Source organism: Triturus cristatus, chromosome 3_1 (genome assembly GCF_964204655.1).
Source record: "Triturus cristatus chromosome 3_1, aTriCri1.1, whole genome shotgun sequence".
Taxonomy (NCBI): domain Eukaryota; kingdom Metazoa; phylum Chordata; class Amphibia; order Caudata; family Salamandridae; genus Triturus; species Triturus cristatus.
The window spans coordinates 900,904,740-900,917,583 of record NC_140583.1 but is presented as its reverse complement, the minus strand read 5'-3'; positions in this window follow the sequence as shown (position 1 = coordinate 900,917,583).

Genomic DNA, 12,844 nt, shown 5'->3' with positions numbered 1-12,844 from the left:
TTTTAAGTTCCATTTTTGATCATATTTAATTTAGCATCTGATATGTTTTATGTGAGTCAACTTTTGGTATAGAGGGTTTTTAAGATCTTTCATAGATTCAAATCCCAGACAGGTAGTCTGCTGTATTGTTTCACTCAGGAAAAACATTTCCTCTGTGAATAATGCATGCTTGAAGTGGGGCTTCTTTAGCTTGAACGTGCAAATATTTAGTTCAGTCCAGATATGTTTTTTAACCAATATTTTCTTTCCAAAACTCATATCCATGAACGGCCATATTCTCATTGAGCTCCTTGTAATAGATTAGTTAGTTCATAGTACTTAGGTTTTCCCCAAGTTGTACTGGACATTGCGACAAATGCTGAAGAATGGGACCTGTCTTTGCTCTGAAAATAGGGTCATCACTGTGTATAGTTGGATATCTCTCGGGAATTGCTTTTTCGATGTATGTAATGGTGTGCATAATAAGAAAAATAATATATTTCTTTATAGTTAAGTGCATTTAAATAGTGATCCTCATTATCGACGGTTGTGTATGCTTGTTAATCAGACATCATCCGTTTTACATTCTCAGTATCTTAGTCAACTGAAATAGAACCATAAATATTCACATCATTCCTTTGAACTTTAAACACATATGGCAATTGCAACGTCTCAGTGAGTCCCATATACGGATAAGGGAAGCCTTTGCTAAACCATGTGCTTAGGCACAGAAAAAGCAGTAATATTTGCAGCATAGAGACCTTGTTGAGCTCTTCAGAAAGAAAGAACAACAGTTTGTGGTACTGTTCTTTCAGGGTTGTAGGGTTCATTAAGTAATAGCAGAATGATAGTCATCATCATACGCCACATGGTGAAAAAGAACAGACTTGTAGCAATCCAAACATAGAAACACAATAGTATTAAATAACTTTCACAAAACCAACAATCAACAAGAAAAAATAAATGGTGAAGATTAATATGAAGTGTGCTGAAAAGTCATCTGTGTAGAACCCAGGTTCATTCTCATAAAGCATCACTTCTTAAAAAGGCATCATCTCAATTGATGTTGATTCATGCGGGGTGTCAAAGCAGGCAATGGAGTTGATTGGAAAATTTGCAATTCTAGAAATTGTAGCATCAGGTCCTTCTGTGGAATCTGTTGTTTGGTGTAAAGCTGGAGACACAGTAGTCTTGAATATTCCTGGCTCGGGACTCAAGCTGTCAATGTTACTGTGCTCTTCACGGGCACCTTATTCAGAGTAGGAAGAAACTGCAGGGCTCTACTCTAGATTCTCCTTGGTGTCCAATGGTGTCCAAGAGGGTCTGCTGTACAGGATCATGAGTGAATCATAGTGCTTCTTGGTGCGGTCAATGGGTACCTATCTGTTTTTCTTGGAACCAAACAATGAAGGTAGGATTACAGTACGTGTGTCTTTACCATCTGCTTCAATGGATGGTCTGTAGGATGGCTCAAACACTTGTTTATACAAGATCATCCCTCAAAGAAGGTCACTTATTTGTGGGACTTACCTGTCACTAGCTGGCAATACCTTTTCTTCAATAGTGGAGGTTTCAGAAAATTTCAGATTAGATAGATTGTCTCTGACCTCTTGCACATTCTGTAAAATAGTTACATTCTGGTCTAGGTCAAAGTCTTTTTCATGTGCCTTCTTCCCAGGACTATCTAGGTCAGGTACATACATTGGTACTCTGAAGGGTACTTAATATGGAGTGCAACCACCCAATACTCTCCTACGCAAGTTAGTTCATGCTATTTAATCTTCATACAGGTAAAGGTACCAGCTAAGTCTTTAACTGAGCACCCCAGCCAACAGGGCTTGTTTATTCATGCCATTAGCTCACTTGATTACCCCGTTATTCTCTCATCAAACTGGGTTGCTGAATTGCAGCCATGCTTCCATAGAAGACATGACATCCCTGTAAGCCTTTGATGTGAAAGTAAGACCTGAATTAAATGTATGAACTGCTCCCATTTTTACAAAGCACCACAAGTCCTTTTGACTGCTCAAGCATAAACATTTATTTTTGGCCAAAACCACAAGAATCAAGAACATGAATTGATCGCTCCCAATATGTATTTATATTAGTTAATAGAATTTATTGGCCTAATATGGTCCAAATATAAAATGTTCAAAGGCAGATTGAAGAAAGTGAGGTGGTCTGCTCTGGTCTTCTAACAATAGAAGCTTAAATCTGTTGACAAACAATACATGGTTGTACATAATCTTTGGTTTGTTTAGGTAAACCTGGTTATCAGCAGCATTGCTATAGCGGTGCAATGGTGCCTGAGCAGACACTATCAGTTAATGAGCGGATTAGGTCTTATCCAGACATGTTATTAGGTATTCCCTTATCTCCCACTCTGGGTATGAAAGCCTGTGGAGTGTTATCTGAATTGATGTTGTAGGAGAAAGGGGACTGAAGGTGTTACACTCTTTACAATTGTTTATATTACTTCTATATCTATGTCGATTTTCATTTGAGATCTGGTTATGACTGCTAATTCAACACTTTGCAATGCAGCCATTGCAGCTGTGTTAGCTGCGCAGTTCCCTTTGGTAGGACTATTGTCATGCTGATGGCCCAAAGTGAGTGTCATATGAAGCAGTGGACACTTGTCTTGAAAGATAGTTCCTCTTCCTAGAGCTGTTTACTTTTAATCAGTTTATCTTTTGAATCTTTGAAACCGTTCAGGAGCCAATATTTGTAATCATCTACATTGAATCCTTGCATGAAGAAGAATGTATAAGACAGTTAGTTTGGGAACTGACGTAGCAGCCTTCTCCAATGCAAGTACCAAGACATGTATTTCTGCAAGTTGTGCTATGCTGTCTCCTAACATTTTATTCTGGGTGTTTTGCAGCTGGAGTTTGCCTTCTTTATTTAAGCCCTGCACTGCTTAGCAGGCTGTGGAGCACTGTTGTTTAGTACCTATCACAGGTTGGGCAGAGCTATTTGTATAAAAGACACTCTGATATGACTAAATGGATAATGCTTGCTGAGTCTTAGGTATGGTCTGTTCAAATTAAAGAAATGCTTGTGTCCTAACAGTCAGATGGTATTCAACCTTCACATCAACTGCACTCAACAAGGCCCACTACACTCATCTCAGATGTCGAGTGCAAGCATTTGGAATGCTTCCCTTAGTGGCCGCTTTTAGTTTAGGAATGAGAGAAATATAAATCATTAGTTTTCCCTGTGCCAAATGGTCTCTCTCAAAATGCCCATTTGCATAGCCATCTGTGTTTTCTCAATAGAACAAAATGTGTTTCAGATACAGCATACAAGTGTCATTTCTAGGCTATGGGAATTGTCAGTCCCTCATTGCAAATTACATATGTATAACCTAAAGCCCTTGGTACAATTAATTCTTAGTCCTAGTTTCATCTTGTATCCCTAGTCTGTAAATATTTTCTCTTTAGCATGTCGGCTTGTAGCGCACACAAGATATTAGTGTGTTTGTCCATTCATTGCTTTGGAGAAAATGTGGGGGAATTTAATTCAGACAAGGGCTTCACTGGGTCAGTGTAATGTGGCTAGTAAGCCTCCCCATAGTTATGGAATCCCAACAGAAACTGTAACTTTTTCAATGTGTCTCGAGGCTGCAAGGTAGCCCATTCCTGAAGAAAATTGAGTGCCAGTTACTTGCCTTCATTGGATAATTCATACCTAGGAAAGATCCCTATCAGGAGACCTATTTTAGATTTTTTTAAGTTAATTTTCTAACCATGTGATGTCAATATTGTCACTTTCTCCATAATATGTGCTGAAAAATATCTCCATAATATGTGCTTAAAAAAAAACAGGGCTATTCTCATGCCTCATGTGCAGTCTTTTGAAGGGCATTTTAATTCCATCTAAGATAACAATGGTTAGATACTTGCTTTCACATGCTATGTTTTCACTTGAAAATCCATTGGAAACTTCCAAGCTTGTTTTTTTTTTTTCCATACCAGTTGGTTCATAAAACCTGTGATATAAGCATATTGAAATGAGTATGTCTGTGTGTAAGTTCAGATTTCTATAATCTAAAACTATTCTATAGGATCGATCAGATTTTAAAAAGGGAAAATGAGGAATATTCATTGAACACCAGACAACTCTGCTCCACATCCCTTTCTCTAACCATCACCCCCTCTTCCGACGTAGCAGGAGCAGAGGTCACTCTTTCTCCTACCTATCAATGAAGACATGGAACAAGCTACCCTTTCATCTACAGACCTCCTCTTCTCTTCCAGAGTTCTGAAAGCTGCTGAAGACCTGTCTATTCAGCTAATCAACTTGTTCCTGCCAGAGCCTGGATACCCTCCAGGGTGACAAGAAGTACTAAACACATCTACTGATTGATTGATTGATTGAATTACAAGACACTATAATGCCTTGCTTTTGTATTTGGTTTAATATTGCTTTTATATCACTCTTTGCTTCTGGCTTCATGAGATATTGAACTTGCATTTGGGGCTCGCTCCATAAGGGAATAACATGTTGATTAGAGTACCTATCCCACACTGCTTGGGTTCTGTATAAGGCTGGGACTCGTTTTTAAGTCCCTTCTCTTGCATATATGTCCCTGATATCTTCAGGTATAATGGAGGAAAATGCTACGCAAATCACCTCCCATCCTCTGGGTGCTTCTCTAATGAAGACCGAGGGCCAGTCATCTTCTGCTAAAAAAATGTCATAAGCTTCAGATAAATTATTCCTGAAGACTGATTTTATTGTGTGTGGTGTATCCCCTTCTATTTGAATGAATAGCTTATAAACCTTATCTGGAGGATTTTAAGTCTTCATCTGGAGCCTCAACCTATGTAAACTCTTCAGTAGTACTCGCCACTAGAAACTCCTGGAGAGTCTGATGCACTATCATCACTTCTGCTACCCTATCTAGCAGTGCTCTTGTCCAAGTCCTGTTCCACAGATGTATTCGTAGCTGGCATGGCATGCTTCTTAGTAAGTCCTGGAACTTTCTTCTTTTTAAATTGAGTCTTAGCATCAGACCATTCTCTTCTCTTTCTACACTCACCTCAGTCTCTCTTAGTGATTCACTTTTCTGCTTACTATATTCATCTCTTCTTCTATACTTGGTCTAACCCCCTCTTGCCACAGATTTATCGTCAGAGTCCCCTCAAATCGTAAAAACCCTGGCTGGACTCTGGGGCAACCAGTGTTCCAGCCTGTTTTTCTTCTTTTCCCCTTGGTTTCTTTTTACTTTCCATTGTAGACCTTTCTTTAGTGGAACTCTCAATCTTGCCTTTAAGGTTGAGATGCAGTTTAACAGCTCGTGTCCCTAAAGTGTAATGAATTACAGAGGTATAAATTTCCCATATTATCTTTAGTAATTCCTGTTCATGTTCCTTGCAAAAGCTCTAACCATGGAGCACCTTTTTAATATTATTGTAAAGTGTCTCTGTGACTCAAATATTTTTAGAAATTGTACTTTCTGATTCATTATTCTCTTGCGTGTTGTGTGAAGAAAATATTTACTTATTTTCTCCTTCTATACAAAGTGTCAAATGAACAGTTCTAATTGTCATCCATCACATGTCCAGAAATTACTAACGATTGCTCCACTGATCTGTCATCATCTTTTGAGCCTTAAATCATGTCTAAATTCTTATTTGTTAATTATAAGTAAATGTAGTGTAACAATACTTGAGTAGATCAAGTGTTGTTTTAATTATTAATTTTCTCTGCAAGCATTATTCATGTACTAAGCAACATGATTAAACTGTTGAAATAGTCACTTTTAAGTATTTAGGGGATGATTACAAAGTGAGTCAGAAAGCCTCCGACCTCAAGTCGGAAGCTTTCCGACCGTGATCGGAGGCTTTTCGACTTACATGGCCGGTTTGCGGTCCGACCAACTGATTACGATGTCGGCAGTCGGAAACTAAACCAGCCGATCATTTTGACTCTGTTCCAACCGTCTCGAGGAATCTCCTTGCCGGTTGGAGCCACGCCAGAATCCCCTATGGATGGCATTTCTGCCATCCGGATTATGATGTCAGTTTCCCACAGCCTTTCGGTGCCAGCATTTCCGACATGGGAAGGATGTCGGAAAGTGATTTTGGGGCTAGCAGGGACCCATTGCCTTCATGGCCTACAGTTGGTAGTCGAGGGGGTACCTAGGGTACTACCCTGTAAAACACTGCACTCTGTGGCAAGCACCATGGGGTGCTAAAATATAGTGCTAGTTGCTGGATTTGCATAATTTTATGTAATTTGCAGTGGGATTATTCACCAGCATATAGTTTGGGTAGTACTCACTGCTATACTTTGTCTCTTCCACATTCCCTCTGGCAACCACCTTAGGATTCATAGGCAATAAAAATTGGGTGGTATAGAGCACTTAAAAAACCTAAATAAATTAAAAATATATAGATACTTTTTCTGTAGTGTTTTAGCATTTGTATGTACCCACATATCTCCTCCTGTGCTTTCTTCAAAATATGTGTACTTCATGTATATTAATAGTGATTTTCCCATTTGTGGCACTGTAAATTTCAACTCACTTGTCATGTTTAAGTCCGAAAAAAATATAAAGTATAACAAATGTGGCATGTTATTGGCAGGTGTAATTTTGTTTTTTATTATTATATAAATCATTATGTTCAATGTCAGTGAAACTGCTCTCCCACCCTCGCAGCTCCACCATTAAGTGAGGCCCTCTGTGAGCTCCTGCACTCCCATAGTGCTGGTGTTCGAGGCCCTCCTCTACCCGCAGGTTATACCTGCGCCTCATCCCTGGTGGTTCAGTGGACCTCTGACACCTTCTCTCGCTTTGCTCCGCTTTCTGCCCCCTTCATCCTCTCCTTCTGCTCTATGTCACCCTCTAGCTTCCTAACCCTTCAGTATTTTTGTCACTTTTTCTCTGGTTTCTGCTCCTTTTCACCCTTTATTCTTTTTGCACTTTTTCTCTTTATTTCACTTTTCCTCGCTCTTTTGGCCTCCTTTCCCCTGTTTTTCCCGCTGCCCCAGTGACCCCTCCCCCCAGCGTGACCAGCTCGTCCCAGTTCCCCTTTCCGCTCCCGTCTCCCAGCTGTCCAGCCCCCACCAACCCCTACTTAATGGTGGCCTCCATGCAGCCACGCTCAGCGGCACGCCGCTGGCATGCCAAAGGCAAGCCTGTCTGTGACTTGACCGCGACCAGTGCCAGGAACCCTGGACCTCCGCAATGCCAACGCTTCAACCCAGCAGCACTCTACGCACTCGACCCAGGCCGCTGCAACAACTGCAAGCTTGCATCACCAGCCGATACCCACTGACCCTTCAGCTGTCACCACTGCCGGCACACCTGTAGCACCACCAGGAACACAGACCCAGAACAACCCACCCACAAGAAAACACCAGAACCGAAGACCCTACAATGCATCGTCCTTAATGTCAAATCACTCCCCAAACACGCCAACGAAATCTGGGACCTCCTCGCCAGCATCACCCCAGACGTAGCATTCTTCACAGAAACCTAGACCAACACCACCTCGGGACCAGCCACGCCATCGCCATTGCCCAAGGATACAAGATCTCCAGAAAGGACCACCCCACCCACCCGGGAGGGGGAATCACCATCTTCCACAAATCCACCCTCCACGTGTGCACGCTCCCCGACGAGCCCACAGACCTGATGGAACACCTTCACTTCAAAATACTGGCCAGCCCTACAACCACCCTCTGGGGAACCCTCATCTACCGACCCCCTGGATCCCGCGGACCATTCGCCAACTCCATCACAGACATCATCTTTCCGCATGCCATCGCATCCACCAACTACACCCTGCTGGGAGACCTCAACTTCCACCTCGACAACCAACTGGACCCCAACATCACATTCCTCCTGGACAATCTCCACACACTGGACTCCACCAGATCGTGACTGAACCCATGCACTCGGCAGGACACATCCTTGACCCCCTCTTCACAACAGGAAACTCCATCACTGTCAGCCGCACCACCAAACACCCATGGACAGACCACGGATGCGTCCACTTCAGCTTCAGAACAGCCACAATCCACAGGCACCAGCACCTGCTCCCATGAAGAAAATGGACCAAAATCACCAACGACCAGCTCACCTCCTCACTGAGCAGCTCCAGCCTAACCATCGCAGAAGACTACGACCCTAACACCGAAGCCCGAACCCTGCACAGATGGATATCAGACAACGCCAACACCAAAGCCCCCCTCAAGAAAAACAACAACACTCATGCCAAGAAAGCCAGATGGTTTACCACTGAACTTCGAGAGTCCAAACGCATGTGCCGCTGCCTCAAAAAGGCCTGGAGGAACTCCAAATCCACAGAGGCCCACAACGACTTCAGAGCCGCCACCAATGAACAAACCATTAGAAAAACGATAAAAAAAAGTGAGTGAAGGTGGAATCTCCACACACGTGCACAACAGCAAAGAACTCTTCAGCATCATCAAGGAGTTTGCCCAACCCACCAGCAAGTTTACTGACCTCCCTCCCTCACAAGACCTCTGCAACCAACTCAGCACCTTCTTCCACCACAAAATCAAGAACATCTACGACAACTTTGACGAAGACAACCAACACACTGAACTCTCACCAACCACCCCCGACACCCTGAAGCCAATGATTGACAACTGAACAGCCCTCACCACCAAAAACACACTGAAGACAAATGAAGTCAATCCACTTTGGGGCCCCAACGGACCCCTGCCCTCACCACACCTTCAACAGATCCGCTGACAAACGCCTCGTTCCCCAATGACTGGAAACATGCCAAGATCAACCTCCTCCTGAAGAAGCCCTCTGCAGGACCACACCAACCTCAAGATCTATAGACCCATCTCCCTGCTCCCGTTCCCAGCGAAAGACATTGATAAAGCCATCAAAAGCCAACTCTCCACCTTCATCGAAGAGCACAACATCCTCGACTCCTCCCAGTCTGGCTTCAGAAAAAACCACAGCACAGAAACCGCCCTCCTCGCCACAACAGATGACATCCACCCCCTACTGGACAGAGGAGAAACAGTAGCCCTCATCCTCCTCAACCTCCTCACAGTCTCTCACCAAACCCTAATACGGAGACTCCACAGTGCAGGAATCTGGGACAAGGCCTTCGACTGGATCCACTCCTTCCTCTCCTGCAGAATGCAGTGGGTCAGACTCCCCCCTTTCCTCTCGGACCCCACACCAACCACCTACAGAGTCCCCCCGAGGTCCTCCCTCAGCCCCACGCTCTTCAACATCTACATGGCTCCGCTCACCCCATCGTCATACTCAGACGACACCCAACTCATCCTCTCCTTATCCAGCGAACCCAACTCTGCCAGACACAACTTTCAAGAAGGCATGGAAGCCATCGCCAAATGGATGAAAAGCAGCTGCCTACAACTGAAAATCGACAGAGGTACTCATCATGGGCCCAAACCCAGATCCCTGGAACGACACCTGGTGGTCCCCCGCCCTTGGAAGCCCACCTACCCCCATGGACCATGCACGCAACCTTGGAATCATCCTGGACTACGAGCTCAAAATGGACCACCAGATCAACTCCTTTGCATCCTCCTGCTTCCACACCCACTGCCTCCTATGTAAGACCTTCAAATGGATCCAACTCGAGCACAGAAAGACCGATACTCACGCCCTCGTCACCAGCAGACTGGACTACGGCAACGCAGTCTACACCGGAATAAACAAAAACCTCACCTGCAAGCTACAAAACATCCAGAACACCGCTGCAAGACTGGTCCTCAACCTGCCAAGACACTGCCACATCTCCCAGCACCTGCGCACACTCCACTGGCTCCCCATCAAGGCTAGAATCACCTTCAAGATTCTCACCCACGCACACAAGGCCCTCCACGACACCGGACTAGCATACCTGAACAGCCGACTCAAATTCCACGCACCCCAAAGGACCCTACGATCAGCCCAGCTCTCCTACGCCATGGTCCCCCGCACCAGGAAGACCAGATCGGGAGGCCGGTCCTTCTCCTTCCTCGCGGCCAGAGCCTGGAACGTCCTTCCACTCCACATCAGACAGACAACATCGCTCCCCATCTTCACAAGAAACCTCAAATCCTGGCTTTTCGACAGAACCCCTTCTTGATGGAATGGAACCTGCACCCCCCTCTCCAGCGCCTTGAGACCCTTACAGGTGAGTAGTCGCGCTTAACAAACACTGATTGATTGATTGGTATGTTCGAACATATTAGTTGTTTTTCTTCTTGGGTCAATAAGCTTTTAATTTTCTTATACAATGTACATACATCTTCTTAGCCTTCTTAGGTAGTATTTATAACAAAAAAGTAAATTAGATTTAAGGTAATAGTTTGTATAGCTAATTAAATAGATGAGTACTTAGTACATTTAGTTGAATTTCTCATACAGAGTAACATTTGTCTCGCTCCTCTAGCAAGAGGATTCTTTGTAGTGTAATCTGTTTATGCCCATAATTGTTAATTGAGTTCTTTTATTTCTTGATGATTGGAGTTTTAAGTCTTTTGAATCTGATTGGTCAAGTCATTTTTTTAGTTTTTTGTGGTATGTGTAGAAATATTTGACTTTTACTTTTAAATGAATAAATATATTTAATTTGTTTTTTTGAGTTTTGCATTAAATATTCATTTGGGTTATATATTTATTATGTAAATTTAAACAGCTTATCTAAATGTTTATGTTCAATATTTTGCTAATTCCTTTATGTGGTTTGGAAAAAATATGTTTTGTTTCTACATTTTTATTATTGATGTTGTATTGACTGTCTGTTTCATCAAAATATTGGTTTTGTCAATATTACTAAGTTCTTCTAGTGTGTACTGTAAGTCAATATTATTGTAAATGATCAATCCAGTTCAAGGCGAGCAAACTCCAGAGTTTAATAAGAACAGAAATGTAAATATTCAAAAGATCCTCCTTTATTAATCATCAAGTTCAACATTTACAGATAACTGGCTGCCTAATATGCAACCCAGGGAAGATGAAAGAGTTTAAAAAGAAATGTGTTTGGGGTGGGGAGCACTTGTGTGGGTAGCCGCTTCCTCCACAAAATGAGTACCTGTTATCTAGTTGGTGAGGCTAAGCTTGGAGATGGCACTCCTTTGGCAATCCCCAAACAAGGATCCACGAGGGAGAGGTGCAATTTAAAATTGGACATTGCCCCAGATCTAATGGTATCCCCCCTACCTTAATCAATGCTCACAGGGTGGGCTGATTTTTGCCCCAAGCACTGATCAAGGTGAAAGCGGTCTGCAACTAATGGTGAAGAGTGCATTCACTTTCACACTTGGGTCCTGATTTGGATGTCGGGCGAAAAGCCATCCGACGGTGTGTCGGAGGCTTTCTCACCCGACATCCAAGGTTTCCCTCCGAACACCATATTATGATGACAGCGGTCGGAGGGAACCCTGTGGGGAAATTCCTTTCCTCTTCTGACTGGCTCACAGCGTCCATCGGAAGAGGTGCAGACTTGTAATCCCTTGAATGATGGCAGAGCCAGCTTCGGCTCTGCCATCAGGAGTACGGTGTCAGTTTCCAATAGCCGTTCCATGTCGGTCTTTCTGACATGGAAAGGCTGTCAGAAAGTATCTTTGGGGGCCCCTTTGCTATGGGGCCTGGGGGGCACCCATGGTGCCCCCTAAACCTTCGTGCACCATGTGGTGCAGGGATGTTTACAAACATCCATTTTTCATTGGAAGCATGTGCTGCAGGCCTTTTCCACCCGCTGCACAAGCTGCCATTGAATAATGGATGCTTGCTACTGCCCTGTACTCGGTCATGTCCTAATCCTGAAGTCGGAACTGCCGACCTAAGGTCGGGCGGTTTCAAACTACAACGGTGTCTGCCCGACATTGTAATGAGGCCCTTTAAGGAGCTTTTTATGATGGCAGTCAAAGTTGCCTCCGACCGACACTGTCTTGGTCTCCTGACCCACCTCTGGTCAGCTATTCTGACCATCTGATTACGATGCAACCGAACACTCACATTTCTCAATGTGAGATTGTATAAAGGCTGTAAACCGGCCATAATACAGGCTCTTATTGAGAAATGGGTGTGTGTGTAAAAAAACCTGCACTCTGTGGCAGACACCACATGGTGCCTGCCACACATTGCAGGGTTTTACAGGAGCATACCCAAGGTACTCCCGTGACCACCAACCGTAGGCTGCGAAAGCAAGGGTTCCCTGCTAGGGGCCCCCAAAGCCGCTTTCCGACATCCTTTCCATGTTGGAAAGGCTGTGGGGAACCAACACATTTAATACCAATGTCTGAAACGCTGTCCATAGGGGATTATGGTGCAGTTACGACTGGCCTGAAGACTCCGAGAGCCGGTTGGAACCACATCAGAATGACCGGTGGTTTACCTTCCAACTGCTGAAATTATAATTGGGCGGTCGGACTGCAAACCGACCACATAGTCCGGAAAGACTCGCGGTCAGAGGCTTTCGAACCGACATCGTAATCAGCCCCTTAGTGGTTAAGAATTACAGTTTGGCTACAATAAAGAGTGAGGATGCATCTGTGGGTCATCAGAAATGTCCATATACTCTCCTTCTATGCAATTAATAAAACACGATTTTAAAGTCATTAACATGATTGAAAAAGTGTCATTGGATTCAGGATATGCCCAATATTGCAGGAAAGAGATTAGCAGCAACAATCTCAACATATTGAGGCTGATTGCAATGTCAGTTGGAAAGCCTCCAACTGCTAGTCGGAAGCTTTCCGACAATGGTCGGGGGCTTTCTGACTGACACGGTCGGTGTGCAGTCCGACAGCCCAATTACGATGTTGGCGATCAGAACGTAAACAGGGCGGTCATTCTAACGTGGTTCCAACGCGCTCTCAGAGTTTTCCGGCTGGTCAGAACCGTAACTGT